Source organism: Macaca mulatta, chromosome 6 (genome assembly GCF_049350105.2).
Source record: "Macaca mulatta isolate MMU2019108-1 chromosome 6, T2T-MMU8v2.0, whole genome shotgun sequence".
Lineage (NCBI taxonomy): Eukaryota > Metazoa > Chordata > Mammalia > Primates > Cercopithecidae > Macaca > Macaca mulatta.
The window spans coordinates 67628850-67647710 of NC_133411.1; the positions used below are offsets into that span (position 1 = coordinate 67628850).

The 18861-nt window shown below is 40.1% G+C and overlaps 1 protein-coding gene and 1 pseudogene across 3 annotated transcripts in view; both read right to left on the bottom strand.

The window, feature by feature from the left end:
* The window catches only part of PDE4D (phosphodiesterase 4D), a 1577486-nt gene that overhangs the window by 819429 nt on the left and 739196 nt on the right, over window positions 1-18861 (bottom strand). The window lies entirely within an intron of this gene.
* Window positions 8860-9038, bottom strand: LOC114679209 (U2 spliceosomal RNA; annotated as a pseudogene).

Here is an 18861-nt window from a genome sequence, read left to right on the forward strand (position 1 = left end):
GTTTTGATTGGTTTTTAGAAGTTCCTTATAGTTTCTGGATGTGAGGTCTTTTCAGATACAAGTATTGCTAATACCTTTCTTAGGCTTAGTACCCACTTTTTAAAAGGGAACTTGACAAATCTGGGATTTTAGTGTAGCACGTAAATGTTCAATAAATGTTTGGTTAAATAATTCCCCATAAAAGATACTGACATGGAGAGATTACATGAGCCCCTGGATACTTAAGCCATATATTACTTTTATATGGAACCATTTCAGAGAAGGAAGTCTCTCATTTTGTCTTAATAGCATGTTTCACTATCTCACAGGTCCATAAATAGCCTACTCTAGTGATTATCACCTTTTCTAGAGTTGCAAGACCAGGAAGATCAGAATCACAGACTTTTGGAATTGTAAAGGAATTTAAAGGACTAATGGTCCTGTCCACCTTACTAGTACACATTACATATAATACCCAGCAGCATCCTTTCTGTCAAAGTAATACGATTTATTCATTCATTTAAGAAATAGTAAATGATAAGCAATTTTGCTGTAACAACTCATGGGAATTTTATGACTGTGTTTGGAGACTTGTGGGGGATGAAAGACAAGGAAATGTAAATCCAATTTATGTAATAGAATATGATGACCCAACATCTCCTTTTTGCTCTGTGGGTTTCTATTGGCCCCCCCTTCACCCATGCTTTGGACTTTACCATTTCATTCTCTTCCTCCTCCAACTTCCCTTTGCATCCTGGCCCCTTCCAAACTATGTTAGTATGGATGTGTTAATATATTACTCCATCCAATGGACTATAACTCATATTAACCAGGAGATTCTGGAAACAATGTCTGAACACATCACAGAAACTTAAATGAGGAGAAGCTCAGGCATTAGCAGAAGGCCTGGTTTTGGTATTCTTCCATCTACAGCTGTACAGCTGCATTCTTAACCTTGGCTGCATATTAGAATCACCTGGGGAATTTTATAAATTTCAGTGCCTAGGCCACACCACCCCAGACCAGATAAATAAGAATCTCTCAGGGTGTGACCCAGGCACCAGTTTTTTTGTAAAGCTCCGCAAGTGATTCCCATGTGTAGTCAAGATTGGGAGCCATCTCAGGTTGAGAGATATTGATATAAACCAGCATCCACATCTATAAATTAAGGTCATTTATTTTACACAGTCCTGAATAAAAATGAGCATCTGTCTTCCACTACTGTGAGGAAGCACAGTCCCTTAAAGTAATGGTAGGTAATACTTCTTTCCTGCTCTGGGATACATAATCTTGGCTCTTCTCTCATGCTTTCACTCTCTTAAACTTCCTTTCTCAGGCTTCTGTACCAATCTTCAATTCAGTTGGGGTATCTTATTCAAATAAAATAAAATAACATTCATTTTATTTGAAAGGAAAAATATCAGTTTCTAAGTAAATTGGAGTAAGATTCAATTCAGATGTGTTTATTTACAAAACATAAGTTGGTATTTATCTGTGTTTAATTGATTCTGGAACCAGTTAAAAAGTTATCCTTAACATTCCATGTAAAGAACCAGGCAACTTGGCCAGGCATGGTGGCTCACACCTGTAACCCCAGCACTTTGGGAGGCCAAGGCAGGTGAATTGGTTGAGATCAGGAGTTCAAGACCAGCCTGGGCAACATGGTGAAATCCTATCGCTACAAAAAATTAGTGGGTGTGGTGGTGTGCACCTGTGGTCCCAGCTACTTGGGAGGCTGAGGTGGGAGGATGGCTTCAGCCTGGAAGGTCAAGGCTGCAGTGAGCTGGTAATTGGGCCACTGCACTCCAGCCTGAGTGACAGAGTGAGATACTCTCAAAAATAAAAAAATAAATAAATAAAACCAGCCAACTTGTTTGAGCTCACAACAGTTTCAGGACTCATCTGTGTAAGAGAGAAGTGACTGCATATCAGGAAGCAGGATGAGGATTTCCCTCCCATAACCCACAGCTCTCCGAGAGAACAAAGAGGTACATGTCTGTGATTCCCAAAAGCAACTTCCATTTTTTTTAAAAGGGATTGTGCTTTTCAAATTTATGGATATATATCAAAGGCCTCAGGAATTCATGGATTAGGAGCAAAAGATTAAAGTCAGTACAAATAATATTCTAAATACGCAGAAGGAGGCTGAAATTCCTCTCAATTCTTTCTGATTGAATGAAAAGTAAAGAATAAAATCTCTGGCAGAAACACATAATGAAGGGCATGGTGTGGAACAGATTGAAACCTGCATCTCTCAAATCCGTATGATAGTAAGCCAGGCATTAACTTTTGTATTTGTTAAGCTAATTTGTTTTAATATTAGTATTGAAAACATGTTTGGGTTGTTATTAATATAGGGATTAGGTAGTATTTTGGAGAGCCTCTTTTGAGGGAACAAATGTACAATCTTAGTCATTAAAATGTAAAAGAATATTCAAATTATATTTTCAGCAGTAAATTGATATCAAGCATGTTTTAAAATGGGTGATGTGGTTTGGCTGTGTCGCCACCCAAATCTCATCTTGAATTGTAGCTCCCACGTTTCCCATGTATTGTGGGAGGGACGTGGTGGGAGATAATTGAATCATGGGGGCAATTTCCCCATGCTGTTCTTGTGGTAGTGAATAAGTCTCACAAGAGCTGATGATTTTATCAGGGGAAACCCCTTATTTTCTTTCTTGTCTGCCACCATGTAAGACATGCCTTTCACCTTCTACCATGATCATGAGGCCTCCCCAGCCACGTGGAACTGTAAGTCCATTAAACCTCTTTTTCTTTATAAATTACCCAGTCTTGAGTATGTCTTTGTCAGCAATGTGAGGACAAACTAATACAATGGGCAAATATTTAGGAAAATTTTACTCAATACAAAGAAATCCTGGCCTCAAAACTGACATGATTTTTACACATACAATACCATGTACAAATAGTTTATAACTTAATCCACATTCTCTCCTTTCATAAGCACATAAGAAGAATACAAGCATACCTGTGGTATAGGAAATGGAAAGACTATTTAATATCCCTGATTTTGAGTAAACCTAGCTTTCATTTGTGATTATAAGCAAATGTTTCTCCTAGTAAAATCCTGACCATAATATTTCTAAAAATGAACACTTCATTCATTGATTCACTAACTCATTCATACAGCTAACATTTATTGCGCACCCACTAGCTTCTAGGAATGTATTAGTGGAAAAGCACCAAGATATATAGATCTGGATCTCTGACCTCTCCTACTACTCAGAAGAGAATCTGACCCATTACATAACAGTCAAGAATGGTGAGCTCCTGAAACACCCTTTCACCTGTTGGTGTTACTTCAGAGGATGAAGATGAGGAAGGGGATGTTATGTACATGATTAGTGGACAGACAAGTGGCTGTTTTAAGAACTACCTCTAGACAAAATAAGTTGCAATACCTCTGATAAGAAAGATGTCAACACAATTGGCTTTTGCATGCATTTTTAAAATTTTGATATGGACTTTCCAGTGAAGGTTTTGTAAACTGATATCTCATCCATACCAAAGGATGGGACCACGTTTTTGCGGGTTTTACTGTAATGTTCGACTTTGTGAAGTAAAGTACGTGTTTTACTTGTGATGCAACTCCTGCATTTGTTGCCAGTGGCAACGGTTGTTTTCTTCATTAGGTTTCATGTGGTTGGTCAGGTTATGTCATGAGAACTACATTGAGAAAAATTATGAGTTTGTTGAATGCCAGCTCTCTGCAGTGAGAACAATTGGGGGTGAGGGTGGGGGGAGCTGGCAGTGTTTCTTCTGGTAGGAGAATAGAAATGCAGACTCGTGGGCACTCTACACAAGCCTTTCCACATCGGCTGGCCTCCCCTCTCCCCATCCCCGGCATCTATTTTCTAGCCTTTAGACAATTGCATATATGTGTCTGGAAAGTTCCATCGATCAGTTCTTTCTGCAGCACTCCCCATTTCTGTGGCTTCAGAAAACCTTGAACTGTAATCTCCCTCTTCTCTCAGGATGCGTCACTGAGAACAACTTAAATCAACCATAATTTTCAACATATTCTAAACAGGGATTTAGAAAGATAAGGTGGTTACTGAATTGAATTATAATAAATTCAGGCTGTAGTCCAATTGCTTCCAGCTCTTCCCCTCCCTCTGCGGGCTAACAAGTGTTTCCAAAGCCATAGGGCATTAAGAATCCTGAAACAGCTAATTAACAGTGCTGCTGTACATCACATGAAGCATGTGGGTTCCAGGCAGCTGTAAAACCTCAGCTTCCTGAGGCTATCCGAGTGATGATGGAGCGATTGGAATTGGATCTTGACATTCTGCTCCCTGCCTGTGGCAGAAAATAACCTTTTTAACAGGGACTTTAGGTGCGGATAGTACTTTGGGCACAAAAAAGTCTCATTGCCATGACTGTGAAAAAGTAAATGAACATTTCCTCATGTTCAGACTGTGACTCACGACTGGCCTGTTAACGGACAGAGGAAACCTCAGGCGTTCTCTTGACACATCATCCCACCAAGTGAAATGCGGGATTGGTGAGATGATTTTTCATAGCTTTGAATCAACTATCTTCCAAAAGGCAGATAAAACCAGGGTAAAAGGGGCCTTTTTCAACATTTTTTTCCCACCTATCTAAAGATTTCGCCAGGAGAAATAGAGGGCTAGCCTACTATATTTCACAGGGAAATAAACAAAAGCGATAATAAAAACTTACCATTTTTTTTCAAAAACACTGGACATGTTGACATGAACTGGTCTCATCTCACAAGATCTGAGTATAAGTTATGTGCTTTATTAATAAAATACTCTGTCACACTGACAAAGCAAAGTCTTATCTCTTGCCTCCAGCCTATGATCCATTTTCCATAATGTTATAAAAAAAAGTCTTTCTAAAATATGTCATTCCTCTACTTGAATAACCTTGATTTTTTTCCTCTGTTTCATGGTAGATAATCTGCACATTTCTTATGCTCCTTATACCAAGGCTTTCACTACCAGATTCACAACTCTGTAACTTCCTCTCAGGGGACCAGGGAGAATATTATGGAGCTACAGAAATTTAGTCGCCAACACGCCCTGTCCACTTAAACCTATTACCACATCTTCCCGTTCACTTTCTTTCGCTGAGCTCTTTGTTTTATCTTAAGGTGCTGATGCAATGTCACTTGCTTTGGGAATTCTTTCTTCACCTCTCAAACAGAAGGAATCACACCCTTTGTCACTTCTATTCACTCCTCTATCACCCATACACGTGGATAGGTCTGTGACTTACCTTTGTGTCCCAGATGTCTTTATGATCTGTAATATATAGAAGGAAGGTGATAAATGACTTGCTGAAGGATAGATGGACAGATATAGGGATAGAATTAGATCATTAAACTATACCTAAAAGCTCTTATAATTCTATAGTTTATGATTTATTTTTAATGAGGAGCTTTTGAAGTGATTACTAGAAAATACACCAATTAGCGGCCTCAATTAATATTCAGTGACATTTAAAATTTCAAGTGAGATTTTAATTCACTCCTTGAATATGTATGTCTTTTATATAGGCATCTCACTACAACATCCTTAGAAGTGGCATAGACTGAAATATAAAAGCTGGGTCTATAAAGCAACTAAAATCTGATCTGATGGTTAAAAATTGAGAGATACATCTTAAAAATGCATATGTAAAGCCAAAAGCTGGGAATGATGGTAATATATTGAATGACATATGAGCATAGAAAATTATCCACAGATGCTAACAGTAGGCTGAATTAGAAGTGTAATAGGAACAAGGTAAAGCACATTTGCTTAAAATAATAAGCTATGTATAAAACCCAACATTCTCAGCAATAGAAAAATTTTAAAAATGCATTCTAGTATGGTATATCTATAAGATAGACATCATAGAGGACTTTAAAATGATGGCTTTGATGAAGGTTTAACATGTTTATGATTTCATAAAAATGTTCATGGTACAGTGTCATTTCAAATAAAAAAGAGACAAGGTTTGAAAAGGTCTAGTTAAAGACTATTTGCGGGGATTTAATGACCTCTTTGGAGGGAGCTCCTTGTACTGAAGAAGAAGCTGGGCACATAGAGCTGAGCCCAAGAACAAAACCTTGGCTGACTGAAGGAAGGAGTCATTCTAAATGGAATATGGCAGCTGCACTTCGGTGCTTTTCCAGGGATGAATCTCTGGATCCTGGGAGAAGCAGAGAGCTTTTAAGTAAAGAGATGTTGCATATAATTCTGCACAGTATCAGGAACAAAGGGAGAAAGTATAACATCCATTGGGGCAGCTACAAAGCCAAAGCATGGCCTTGTGATAGCTGCTTGACTCCCTGGGTAACAATGTGACCTGATAAGCCTTGGGAAGTCCAGGGAGCTGCTGGTTCTGGTGGAAGAGCAGTGGTTCCAAGAAGGGGGACATGCTCCCGTGAGACACATTTGGAACTCCCAGAAATAATGAGATAGATTTGTAGAAGAATTGTTTCAGCAAATGTAGGAAAAAACTAACGAAATTGAAATTATTATAGTTAATGTAACCTCCCTTGTTGCATTAGGCTAGAAAGTCCTGGCAAAATTTAAAGATTCCCTTATATAGCTACAGAACAGTAAAATTTAGAATGTTCACTTATCAAAAGCTTGTTATGGGTAGTGATATGGGCTTTATAAAAAGAAAATAAAGTAAAAAATACTCAATAATACAAAACCCAAAATAAACACAATATAATCATAGACCTCTTTAACTTCAACAGCACGATACTGTTTCACAGCAAACAATCAGTTCACTGTTACCTGAGCTTGGTTAGGATTTACCTGAAGTAGACAGCCACATGTTTTATAGGAACAGAGATACTGATGAATTCAGAAATATTTCATGAGAATAGCATCTCCCAAACCGGGAAACCTCACCTAAGAAATATACTCAGATAGGCATGACAGTTGTTTCAAGTGGCGAAGACCATTTCCAGGAAGAAAATTCACAAAAACCTTTTGTTCAGAATTAATAACAAAAAGTGTACAATACAGAGAAGCAGGCACACAGCTCAGTATAAAGGCTGGTTTCTAAAAGGCCAGAGCTGTCTCATGACAGATCAAGCTGCCTGGAAAGGCAGTATGTGTTATGTCATCTATGTTCCCAGGAAGAAGCTACCAGACATGTGCTCAAGGCAAGTTCTGTGCCAGAGAAATGATGAGCCTATGTGATATCTACATTCCTTCCAGTGCTAAGATTCAAGATCCTCAGATTTTTGTCTGGTGAAACACAGTATTACTTGGAATGACTGTAATTTTCTTGGCTACCTTGATGTCATGCAGTATATTTAATTAACCATTATATTACCAGCTTTACACAGGTATGAATCTATTCCTGATGGGAGTGAAAACTATGCCCTGAGTGCATATAAGTGGTATTTTAATCTAAGATAAAATTGAAATCCCTGATTTAGTTCCATTAGTTCTGGGTCTCTGAAGGTCTTCATATTTAACGGCTGGCATCTTTACCTGCTCCTTCAGGGTTCTGCAAAACAGGAGTTTGGGGTCAGCATTCTTCTAGGAGTAGAGTCAGGTCCTGAGTCAATTTCATCCAGAACCAAAGTTATGTTGCTCTGATCTCAGAGTACACAGAGCCATAGCACTGAAAATAATTTTGAGCCTTATAAGCTAATGTGATAGTTCTTTCAGTGTGATCAATGGAGGTTAAAAAGCAGGAAGAGTTCTTTCTGTACTTTTCTGCACTTGGTGGGAGTGTCATTGGAGAGAGTTTGGGGAGAGAGGAACTGACACCATTCCTGTCTACTTTATGCCAAACCTGTGACAGAGGCACACAGAGCCTGGAGAGCCACTGGAGTATCTCTATCCTGTAGACAAGGAAACAGGCCTTACAGGGGACAGCAGTTTAGTGACATGTAGAGCCCAGGTTAAAACACAACCCTGTCAAATCAAACCTTGTCTGCTTTGAAACAACTGAACACAACAAAATAATTATATGAGTGTTTTTAAATGTTGTATTTCAGTTATTGAAAAAAGAAGCCACTCATATTTATTTTGGAATTATTAAAGTAGCCCAGAATCAAGATTTAAGTGGAAATATTTAAGACCAAAGGCATTTTTTTTTTCTTACCTATTTCAAAATATTTCGGGCTTCATGTGAAACTAAAGCCTTTAAAAAGTTGACCTCAAAGATTGAAAAGAAAAGCAGATAAGCGATTTCCCGGTAAAGAAAGATTGCTACAAAATCACTGTCAACTGTATGGAAATTTCAAGGGGTAGCGAAAATGTGCTCTGATGCCCAAAGTGAATAACAGGATGTATGACTAAAGCTGTTGACCTGTGACCAGCTAACTCACCTCAGAACCTACAGAGCTGCTGACGTTACTTCTCGTTTTCTTTCTCTTCCCCTTTCCTCTCTTTGTCCTTATTTTTGATTCCACCCTCTGCCTCCATTCTGCTTCCTCCTCTTCAATGCTTTCGGCCATCCCATCTTCCTTCTTTATTGTTTCCCTAATTGAGCCTAATATGAAATTCATTATGAAACTAACATGACCCTAATATGAAATGTGTTATAGATCATGAAAAACTTCCTGCCTACTACTAGGTGTCCGGTTAAACCCAGGTAGGTGCAATCTGTTTCTTTCTGTGATAATAATTTTGCTTTCATTGTGCTCAGCATGGGTTCTTCTGAGCTCACTCCACCCTCACCCTGGGATGTGTGCCCTTGTGGTGAGGACAGGGAGGTGGGAGTGCACTGTTAATTCTCTTCCTGAGAAAGAGAATGTGCCTTGTCCCTGTCTGAGGAAGACTTCCGAGTACACAGACTCAGAGTCCTGACAGTACGGCCAGCATCACAGAATAATCTGCCATGGCATTTTATTCCTAATTGTTCCTAATGTCAACAGAATAACATCCAAGAGAATTCACATAAATCTCTTGTTGAGAAATTTGCTGTTAACAGGAGCTTAATACTTTGTAATGCATGTACAGCCTAAATTTGTTGTCCTTGGATGGAGAACACATTACTTATTAAAAGCCAGGAGAACAAACACTCTACTTGATCTTAGCCAAAGGCTAAAAAGCTATGAATATAATGGTGGGAGTTCACGGCGCTGAGAGCAGCACAAAGCCACTTTAGAGAACCTGCACTGTGAATTCTGGTTCTTCTCAGCTGACGGCATTGCGTGCTTTCTTTAACCTCATGATTCTGTGTTTTAGAATGAAGACATTGTGCTGCTAACCCTCATAAAAACAGGGTAAATGGTGGAGAGGCCAAGCACACCCTCAACCCATATCGACAGAATTATCCCTCAAACTCCCAGAGTTATTTGACATTATTAACATGGTCTGTCGTATTCATTTTATTTATTCCTTCAAAAACATTTCTAGAGTACCTTCTCAATTACAGTCAGTCATAGAACTGGGCCCTATAAGGGTTAAAAATAAATACTGAAATATAAGCAATGTAAAATAAATTCCTACTCCTAAAGTTACAGGTCTAGGAGGGAGCAGACAGCCCTGAGCTTCGAATCCCAAGACTTGAATCAAGTGCTTCTTCTGCCACTCACTCTCCGAGTTACCTTAGGCAACTCACTCACACCTCTGAATCTCACTTTCTCTCCTCACAAAACAGGGATTATATCCACCTCCCAGGATGTTATGAGACAAAACGAAAGAATGTGTGAGAAACTGCCCTGCGTACTGTGACTGCACACAAATAATGCACTGCAACTAAAGTATTTTCAAAGTCTAGTATAGGATACAATGTGTGGCTCCAAAACACAAGAACTGAAAATAGAAGAGGGGCCTTAAACAAGCAAATGATGACTTTACTAAAGCAGTGACATGGGCTCAGAGAAGAGATACATCTGTGAGTAGTAAGGTTATGAAGGGCTTCCCTGGGGAGGAAACGTGGCACAGAAACAGAACTAAGATTAATTAAGGATGGGCAAAGACTGGTAGGCATTATTCCCATTGTACTCATGTGGAAACTAAGGCTTGAAATGTTTCTGAGGCCACCGTAGAACCAATACATGGCAACACTTACCTTTAAAACCAGTTTACTTTTATTATTTTTTCATTTCAAATTCCAGGCACTTAAAATACTAGCAGACAACTTTGAAGCTCAAAGAAGCTGTGTGTGTGTGTGTGTGTGTGTGTGTGTGTGTGTGTGTGTGTGTTTTGAGGAAGTGAGCATGGGGTGAAGGAGGAAAGCAAGAACACCACATGGAAAAAGCACTAACAAGGGTGGCCAATGCATCAATGCATGTGATGTATTTGGGGGATTATGGATAGAAAATCCAGCTGGCATAGAGGTTTGTGCTGTGAAGAAGAAGAACGCAAGGTGGTAAAAGCATGCTGAGAATAAGTGAATATGCTAAGTAGTTTGGACATTTTCCACTACAAAATAAGGCCTCTTTGAAAATCTTCAAACGGAGGAGTGATCTAATCCAGGTGGTTTTAAGGAGATTGGTTTGGCATCATGTAAACTAATTGAATGGGAAAGAAACAGAACAAAAAGGCCCGTGATATGCAGAGATATGGCTCTGGCTTAGGGTAGAAGAGATAGAAGGACAGGAACTGGTATGAAGGGAGATTTGAGAAAACAGTGACTGATTGGAATTGGAATTGGAGTTGAAGGTGACTGTGTTCCAAAATGACGGTAGGCTTCAAGCTTAGGTGGCAGAAAGAACGATCATGACATTCACAGAAGTGGGGAAGTCAGGAGGATGCTGCTTTTCAGGGAAGAGGAGTTGGCTTATACCCACTGAGTTCAAGCGGCAAGACAGTCAAATGGAATGTCCGATAGGCAGGTAATCGGAGTAAGACAAGCAATCTGATTGCAGACTTGGGAGTCCCCAAGGAGCCTGAGTGAGTTCTGTGGAGGTGCATGATTTCCATGGAAGCAACACACTCAGAGTCAGAATGACTCAGGAACCACGCCTTGGGAGATGTCCAGCATCCAGCTGTGAATACTGCAAACTTCTGTCTATAGTGATGATGAAATATTGACTCCGGAATTTTGGATTTTCTGCCTTAAGGGAAGCTTGCAAATGGTGGCCAAGCACCTAGAGAGAGAACTAGTCATATGATTTGTTTATTTCAAGCCTGCTGAATAATTGTTTAGTTAATAAATATCCTTATGTAAATCAGAATTTAAGATGCTTTTATTCTAATTAGGTGGTGACATTATAAGGAAGTAGTTAACTCCTCTCACCTCCCACTTCACTGGCAGTTACCAATGTCCAACCAAAACAATCCAAATGTGTTCATAATCATATTGGTTTAGCTCAGTTGCCAAAAGTTGAACATGAACATCTAGCCTATTAAAGGATGGCGATTCATTCATAATGGTTCAACCAAAAAGAAAAGAATCGTCTTTAGAAATGTTTTCCAGGTATATTTAATGCAAAAGAAAGCTCTAGTCAAACAATTATCTGCTTTACTTGTTCATTTCATGTGGATGGGGATTGTACCTTCTGATCAATACCTGCCTATTCAGCATTTATCTATATATGAAATGGCTTTTTTAATGTAAGGAATTTTTTTCCCTTAGGGGCTCACAGATTAGGCTGTGGTGACAGAGAGCAATTGCATTTTTTAAGTGTTACTACTTAGGTATAAATAGTGATCATCTGATTTAATCCCTATCCCAGTGGACCGTCATGAAAATACAGCTCATATATACAGCTCATATGGTGTGCAGGACATTACCATGTGGTATTTGCCAATATGGGACATTGCACTCGTGTATACACAAACATGCACAGACACACATGCACAGGCACATGCGCACACACAGATGCACATACAGACGTAGACACAGACATGGACAGATACACAAAGACACACATACAGAAGCGTGCGCACGCGCGCGCACACACACACACACACAGACAACTCTAGGTATCTCTGAGTTAATTCAATGAGCCCTGCAGTTGGCCTCATCTTTATATTCAGAACTGTTTTTTTTTCTTTCCTTTGAAGAGTAATCCTATCTGAGACAGAAAGAGGATGAGTCACACTGAGGCAAAACTTTGTAGGTAGAAATGTGCATAAATGCGTTTTTCTAAGATGCTCATGAAGAAAAGACAAAAGAACAGCCATGTCGCTGAGATGCCATCTGTGAGGCTGGCACAGTGAGGCACGACATCCCTGGTGCTTCCCGGCAGCCTGCGAGGGCTGCCTCCCTCCCTCCCTCCCCCCTGCTTGCAGGGCCACTTTCAGAGACTTCCCTCAGGGCTTATGTTCCACTGACCTATAAATGTTCACTGTAATTAGACCAATTGTCACCTCCTGCATTGTTCACCATTCTTCTTGCCCTTCTCTATTTTTAAAAATTTTGTCTTCAAAATAGCATGTTTTACAGTAAAAATCTCAAGTGAAAACATACTAAAACAAACAAAACATTGTTCATTAAGGCATTCAAAACAACTCTTCATGACAACAGTTTAAAAACTAGTGAATTAATGATGAATTGTGCAAAAAAATGTTAAAGATGCCATCTGTGATCCTTCATATAACACTATTTTTCACATGGAAAAATCCAAGAATGAATGAAAGAGCTTGTGGATAGGCCCAGACAGTGGGCCGCACTGCTTTTCTCCAGCCTGGGACATGGCTCATCACTCAGGGTGGATCCTGGAGAGGGGCTGCGTGAGTTCAGCCTTGGCCTGTACCCCAGTACTCCCTGTGTGCACTCAGAGGAGCTTCTGTGCATCTGTAAGACCCTGTTTCCTCATCTGCAATACCAGGACTCGAATCCTAGCAGGGGCTCTGCAAACCAGATCAGCTAATGTTTAAGGCTTGGCCACGTATTTTCTCAAGAATGGTTGCTGTGAAAGAGCCAGTGAAGTCACAGAGGGTAAAGTCAATGGCCAACCTTCCTCATTCATGAATACTGATTAAGCGTTCACCGTTCGATAGTCAGCTCCTTCTAAGTCTAACCGTTTTGAGTTTCTCTAGACACCTGTCACGTAAGAGGCTCTATATGTGAGGATAGACTTAGGGGGCAGTTGGTTCCTCTTTGTGGACACAGAACAGGAAGAATAAAGAGATCTCAGAGGGAAAAGGAAAGTGGGAGGAGGCTGGGTCTGTGGGTTCCGCAGTGGGTCACGCTGAAAGAAGACCTGGCGGACACGTAACCTCTGTGGCAAATGCATGAAAATAGAAAGATGAAGCCAACTTTCCAAAACCTTTTAGGAAATTACTTCAGTGAAAAAATCTATTAAATAAATTACAGCCATTCTATACAAATAGAATTCTATGTTATGATGGTAGAAATCAGTCAATCCAATCCCCTATTAGGCAGAAGGGAAACTTGCCTCGGGCCACACTGTCGGCTGGGGTCCCTGGCACAGTAGTAGGCCTCCACCTCCATGCACTACCCCGGATCAGAGCTGGTGCTGTGGGTTGAATTGTGTCCCTGCAAAAATAGGCTGAAGTTCCAACCCCAGTACCTCAGAAAGGGACTTTGCTTGGAAATAGGGTCTTTAGAGAGGTAATCGAGTTAAAATAAGGTCATTAGAGTGGGCCTCATCCAAGGCGAGGGGTATTCTTATAAAATGGGGAAATGCAGACACACACATACGCAGGAGGAAAACACTATGGAGAAACAAAGAGAGAAAATGGCTATTCAAGGAGAGAGGCCTGGAACAAATCCTTCCCTCACGGTTCTCAGGGGAAACAACCTTGACAACACGTCGCTTTTGGATTTCTGGCCTCCAGAACTGGGAGACAATGCATTTCGGCTGCTGTGAGCCACCTAGGTTGTGATACTTCCTTACAGCAGCCCTAGGAAATGAATGCAGTTGGGGACCAGGCTTTTAGTCAAAAGATCAGGGAGGAAGGTTTGGTGTCTTGGGAGAAATTTCTAGATTATAGGAGTCACTGAATATCGTAACTTTGAAAAATCCATTTCAAATCTCACCAGAAACACAAAAGCCTGTAGAAATCCAATTATACAAATTTGTAGTCTAGAAAAGGAAAAAAAATGAAATTACTCCTTATGCACATTTAAGCAGAGTTTAGGACTGGAAAATAAACAAGGCTCTGGTAACTGGGGAGTGCAGTGCTAACAGTGCAGGTATGTGGCTGTGTGGGTTTGAGCCTCGGCTCTGCCTTTTACTAAGTCTGTGACCTTCAGTCACGGCCCTCGCTCGTCTTCAGCCTTCTCCAAGAAGAGTGAGGTGTGTTCTCTCGGAGGCCGTGCCCTGACGTGCTCAGCACAGGGTTTCGCACGCTGTGACGATTAACTGGATTTTAGCTGCTATTATAATGACTAATAGCAGATAATTGCTTTATTAAAAAAATTAAAGGCAAGCCCCCAAAAGTTAAGAACACATGTACTTGTTTGCTTTTCATCTTCTTAGATGACACTTATTTTAAGTTTTATTTTTATGTAATTCATTCCATCTCTCTTATTCAGGAATATTTTTTTCCTTTGAAAACAGCATAATACTTAGATGCCAAATGTGATCATCAAAGCAAGAATATGGATATCCCACTAAGCTATCTAGTTATGCTCAAACCCAAAAAGTAGAAAAGCTCTTATGTACAAAGTGATTCCTTTCATGAACTTGGAAATGTTTCAAAATCAGGTTACTGAGTTCTGATTTGGACCATCCTGTCGCAATACCAAATCACCTTTGAATAAACTTATCCTCTCAACTCTTATTGTTCAAAATTGATTTTGAGGATGGAAATTCAATTTTCTTGTCATGTATACCTGAGCTGTTGCATCAATTTGTCGGACCAAACCTAAAATGCAGCACTTCATGGATGGAGGAGGGACGTTCTCTCTACAAAAAGTCAACCAAGTCAGAAGTTGTGAAGCTGCTGAGAAATGCAAAAATAAACACTCTTAAGCAGGAAAAGAGAAGATCCTGTTGCTTGTGGGAAATAGATTTTCTAGACGTTAGATCAGCTGGAATCATTGTCATGGACATGCCAAAAGGCAAGTGAAGGAAATGTACTGAATATTGTTGGCTCTGCACTAAGAGAATCTCAGGAAGCAGTTCACAAGAGGGCCATCCACAAGCGTGGGAGGACCAGCTCGTTAGATGCTTCGGGCAAATAAAAATGTTCTGTAGAGTTGTTTTGTTGTGCTGGAGCCATTAAGCACTCCTTACTACATGAAATAGTATATAGCCCTTCAAATGGGGCATTTAGCAATATAAATATATTTACCCTGTCCGTTTAACTGTAGAGAATATGTCTTCTAAGGCACCAGAGACATCCAGAGATAGAGGGCTGCTGATATTAATAACACATAAACTTTGGGTGAAGGCATAGGGGAAGTCAGCCCTCACTAGAACTCCACTATGCAGGCACCCCGATCTCACACTGCCAGCCTCCACAACCGTGAGAAAATAAACATCTGTTGTTTAAGCATACCCTCTCTTCATAGGGATTATTGGAGCCTAGAAGAGTGCGTGGACACTTTTATTATTATTATTATTATCTGCTATATTATCACTCCAACGGAATAGGAACTGAATTTTCTTTTTGCAAGTAGGTGTTCAATAATTATTTGGTGAATGAATGGATGTTATGGCTACTATATGGAATTTTTAGGTCAAATAGGAGCAGAAGGCTGGGTGTGGTGGCTCGCTCTTGTAATCCCAGCACTTTGGGAGTCCGAGGCTGGAGGATCGCTTACACCTGAGAGGTTGAAGCTGCAGTGAGCTGTGATTGCACCACTACACTCCAGCTGGGATGACAGAACAAGACTCCATCTCTCTCTATATAAAAATGTATGTGTGTGTGTGTTGTGTGTGTGTAGTGTATGAGATGAATAGCAAAATTCAATTTAGTCATTGTACCCCCATGTAATCACCAATAAAAATTTTTAAAAAGCTATTTATAACCAAAAATATCTTCTATCAAGCAGTGGTGCTATTACATGAAACGCCATTTTGTTCTGCTGAGCATGTGCCTAGGTCTGGGAGTTAAAAGGTAGATGGAGCAGGAGAGAGGTAAAGCACTAAATGCCATTAAGTAAGACAAATCTGGAGTTCCTTTGAGCAATTTTTGAAGTCGGAGAGGTACGGACAGGTAGGAACGAGAGAAAAAACCCAAGCAAACTAGCAAAAGGCTAGCACCTTCCATATAGAAATCACTGACTGACTTTTTAAGAATATTCATGTCTAAACACAATCACATCTCACATTATTGGTGAATATGCATTGCATGCATTTCCTCAAACCATCAGTGAAGTGTGGTACAAGGCAGAAATATCATGTGTGAACAAGTTTTGTTTTGTCGGGGGAGAGGGAAGGTTGGTGGTTGGGAAAACTAAGGAAGGGGCTCAATTCTACCTGGGGCCTCTGTGGTATGGAAGAAAGAGACCATAACAGCTACTGTGAGAGAACTCCTAAATGCAACCAATTTGGCAGAAGCAAAGATGTGGGGCCTGGTGTGATCAAGGATTCATAAAAGCTTTGGAGAGAAAGCAGAACTTTTCACAATCTGATGGGGATTGCAGCCAATTTTATTTAGCCCTCAGGAAATAGGGTGAACCCAGTTGACCCCAGGGGAAAAAATTCCCTATCTCATAAACAATAAAAATCTTAACTAAAGTTTAATATGATAGCAACCAGAAGCAACGCTTCCTGTTGTCCTCAGACAACTGAAAGTTCATATTCACACGCCCAAATAACCACACCCCCAGCCCCTGCACTGTGCAAGTGAACAGTTTCATTGATAACTTTGGGGTCTGTTTTGATCTCGGAGATGAGTTAACTGCAGAGAATGACTGGAGTGGATTTTATGAACATGTATTTTATAAATGCATATGTGTAATGATGAGGGAACCTGAAGAAAGTAGAAACAAATAGTAAAACCACATGGGAAGAATTCCCGCAGAACATGAGAAACAGGACTTGACTTAATGAATAAAATAACCGATGGCATCTTATTTTTTACTGGGTATGTAAAGAATAAGAACCTGAAATGCAGGTTTGGTTATTCAAGTGAATTAATTAGTAAAGGAGATTTACGGTTTTGGAAGAATCAACAGTCATGGGGGGGGCAGGAAATGGTTATAAGCGACTTTTACATTCTGTGTTTGGGTGACTAATGATAAATATAGCATAGTAAACCGTTGGACCATATCATGCAAACAGCCTGTGTGAATTAATTTTGCTTTGCTTTGTCTTGCTGGGGAAATTAGAAGGCTTAAACAAAGTAGAGAGAAGACATCTATTGGATTGTCCAAAATGACTGTAAAATTTTGGCAATGTGGTATCCATACTAGGCAACTACAACTTATTTGTCTTATTTGATTTAGATACCCAAGGAAGTACAGGGGTACTCTGAAATTTACTTAGAGATACAAATCTTCAATTATTCACAAGCTGGCAGCACAGGTCTTTAAGTCTATTGTCCTTGTACTTCCCTAGAACACATCATCTTGGCACCAGATCTGCTTTACCTCTCAGAAGTTTAGAACAAACTTCTATGAAAGGCAGGACTTTTAACACTCCCTCACTGTGGGGTGTTTAAAAAGGCTAGGATGGGGAGAAAAATGAATTGCTCAAATAAGTAGTACATGGAAGAAAGGTCTGTGTTGAATGAAGGGAGGTCTAGTCATTAAAAAAGAAAGAGAAGGCCGGGCGCGGTGGCTCAAGCCTGTAATCCCAGCACTTTGGGAGGCCGAGACGGGCGGATCACGAGGTCAGGAGATCGAGACCATCCTGGCTAACACGGTGAAACCCCGTCTCTACTAAAAAATACAAAAAACTAGCCGGGCGAGGTGGCGGGCGCCTGTAGTCCCAGCTACTCGGGAGGCTGAGGCCGGAGAATGGCGTAAACCCGGTTGGCGGAGCTTGCAGTGAGTTGAGATCCAGCCACTGCACTCCAGCCTGGGCGACAGAGCGAGACTCCGTCTCCAAAAAAAAAAAAAAAAAAGAAAGAAAGAGAAGGCTCAAGCCACAGAGTTTTTATCGTGTGCCTCAGCCACTGGGAAAACAGTTTCAGTGTAGTATTATACATGAAATGTTTCCTTTTAGAATCAAAGTTCCCACAATCGAACATGTGTGACAATACTGACTAAACACTACCATCTAGTGGCCAGTTGTGAGAACTACAAAAGCTGGCAAAGTGCATAAAAACCGTGAAAGAAATGTGATAATCAATGAAAAGATGTTTAATTTTCCCTTGGTATCAGGGAAAATAATTGATCACACTATATAGTAAATGAAGATACGTGTATCAAGTGCTGCTATTCTCAATTACTCTTAAAACTTAGATGAGCTTGCAGGGAGTCTCAAGTGCATGTTTTGCTGTTTATAGCACTAGTGTAGAGATATTTCTACCAATGACAAATAGGCTGTAAAACATAAAATCCTTTATGAAAGTGATAAAAATACAGTCAGTATGAGAATTTTGCTTCCTCTTCCCCTCCCCACGCCCACCCCCCTACTATCCCTCACACCTAACACCTCTCACAAATTGCTATTGTATAGCTGGCATAGCTGCAGGAGTAGAAAAGAGTGAGCTCACAGTCAGAAAAGCTGAGTGGTGCCCTTGTTCCACACACCTCTGGCTGTTTGAGCTTAGGTTAGTCACTTAACTTTTCTAAGACTCACTTTCTGAAAATACACAAATACGTAAATTGTTGCTCTTCCAGTCTCCCTGGGTTCAGGGGAAAATAGAATGTGTACAAAAATGCATTGTAAATGCAAATGTGCTATACAAAACTGCTATTAGTTTAAAAATCTCTAAGTGAGGATGATGAGGATGTGAATCTGATATTTGAAGGTGCTAAACATTTATTTTTAATTGTTTTCAAAAAGCCATTTTTCTTAATATTGTTGATTTCCTGAGGAAAATATCTTTGATCTGAGTTGAACAGTTGGGTGAATTCTCAAGTTTATCCTGCCCCTGTGCATGCAGCAAAGGAAAGCTA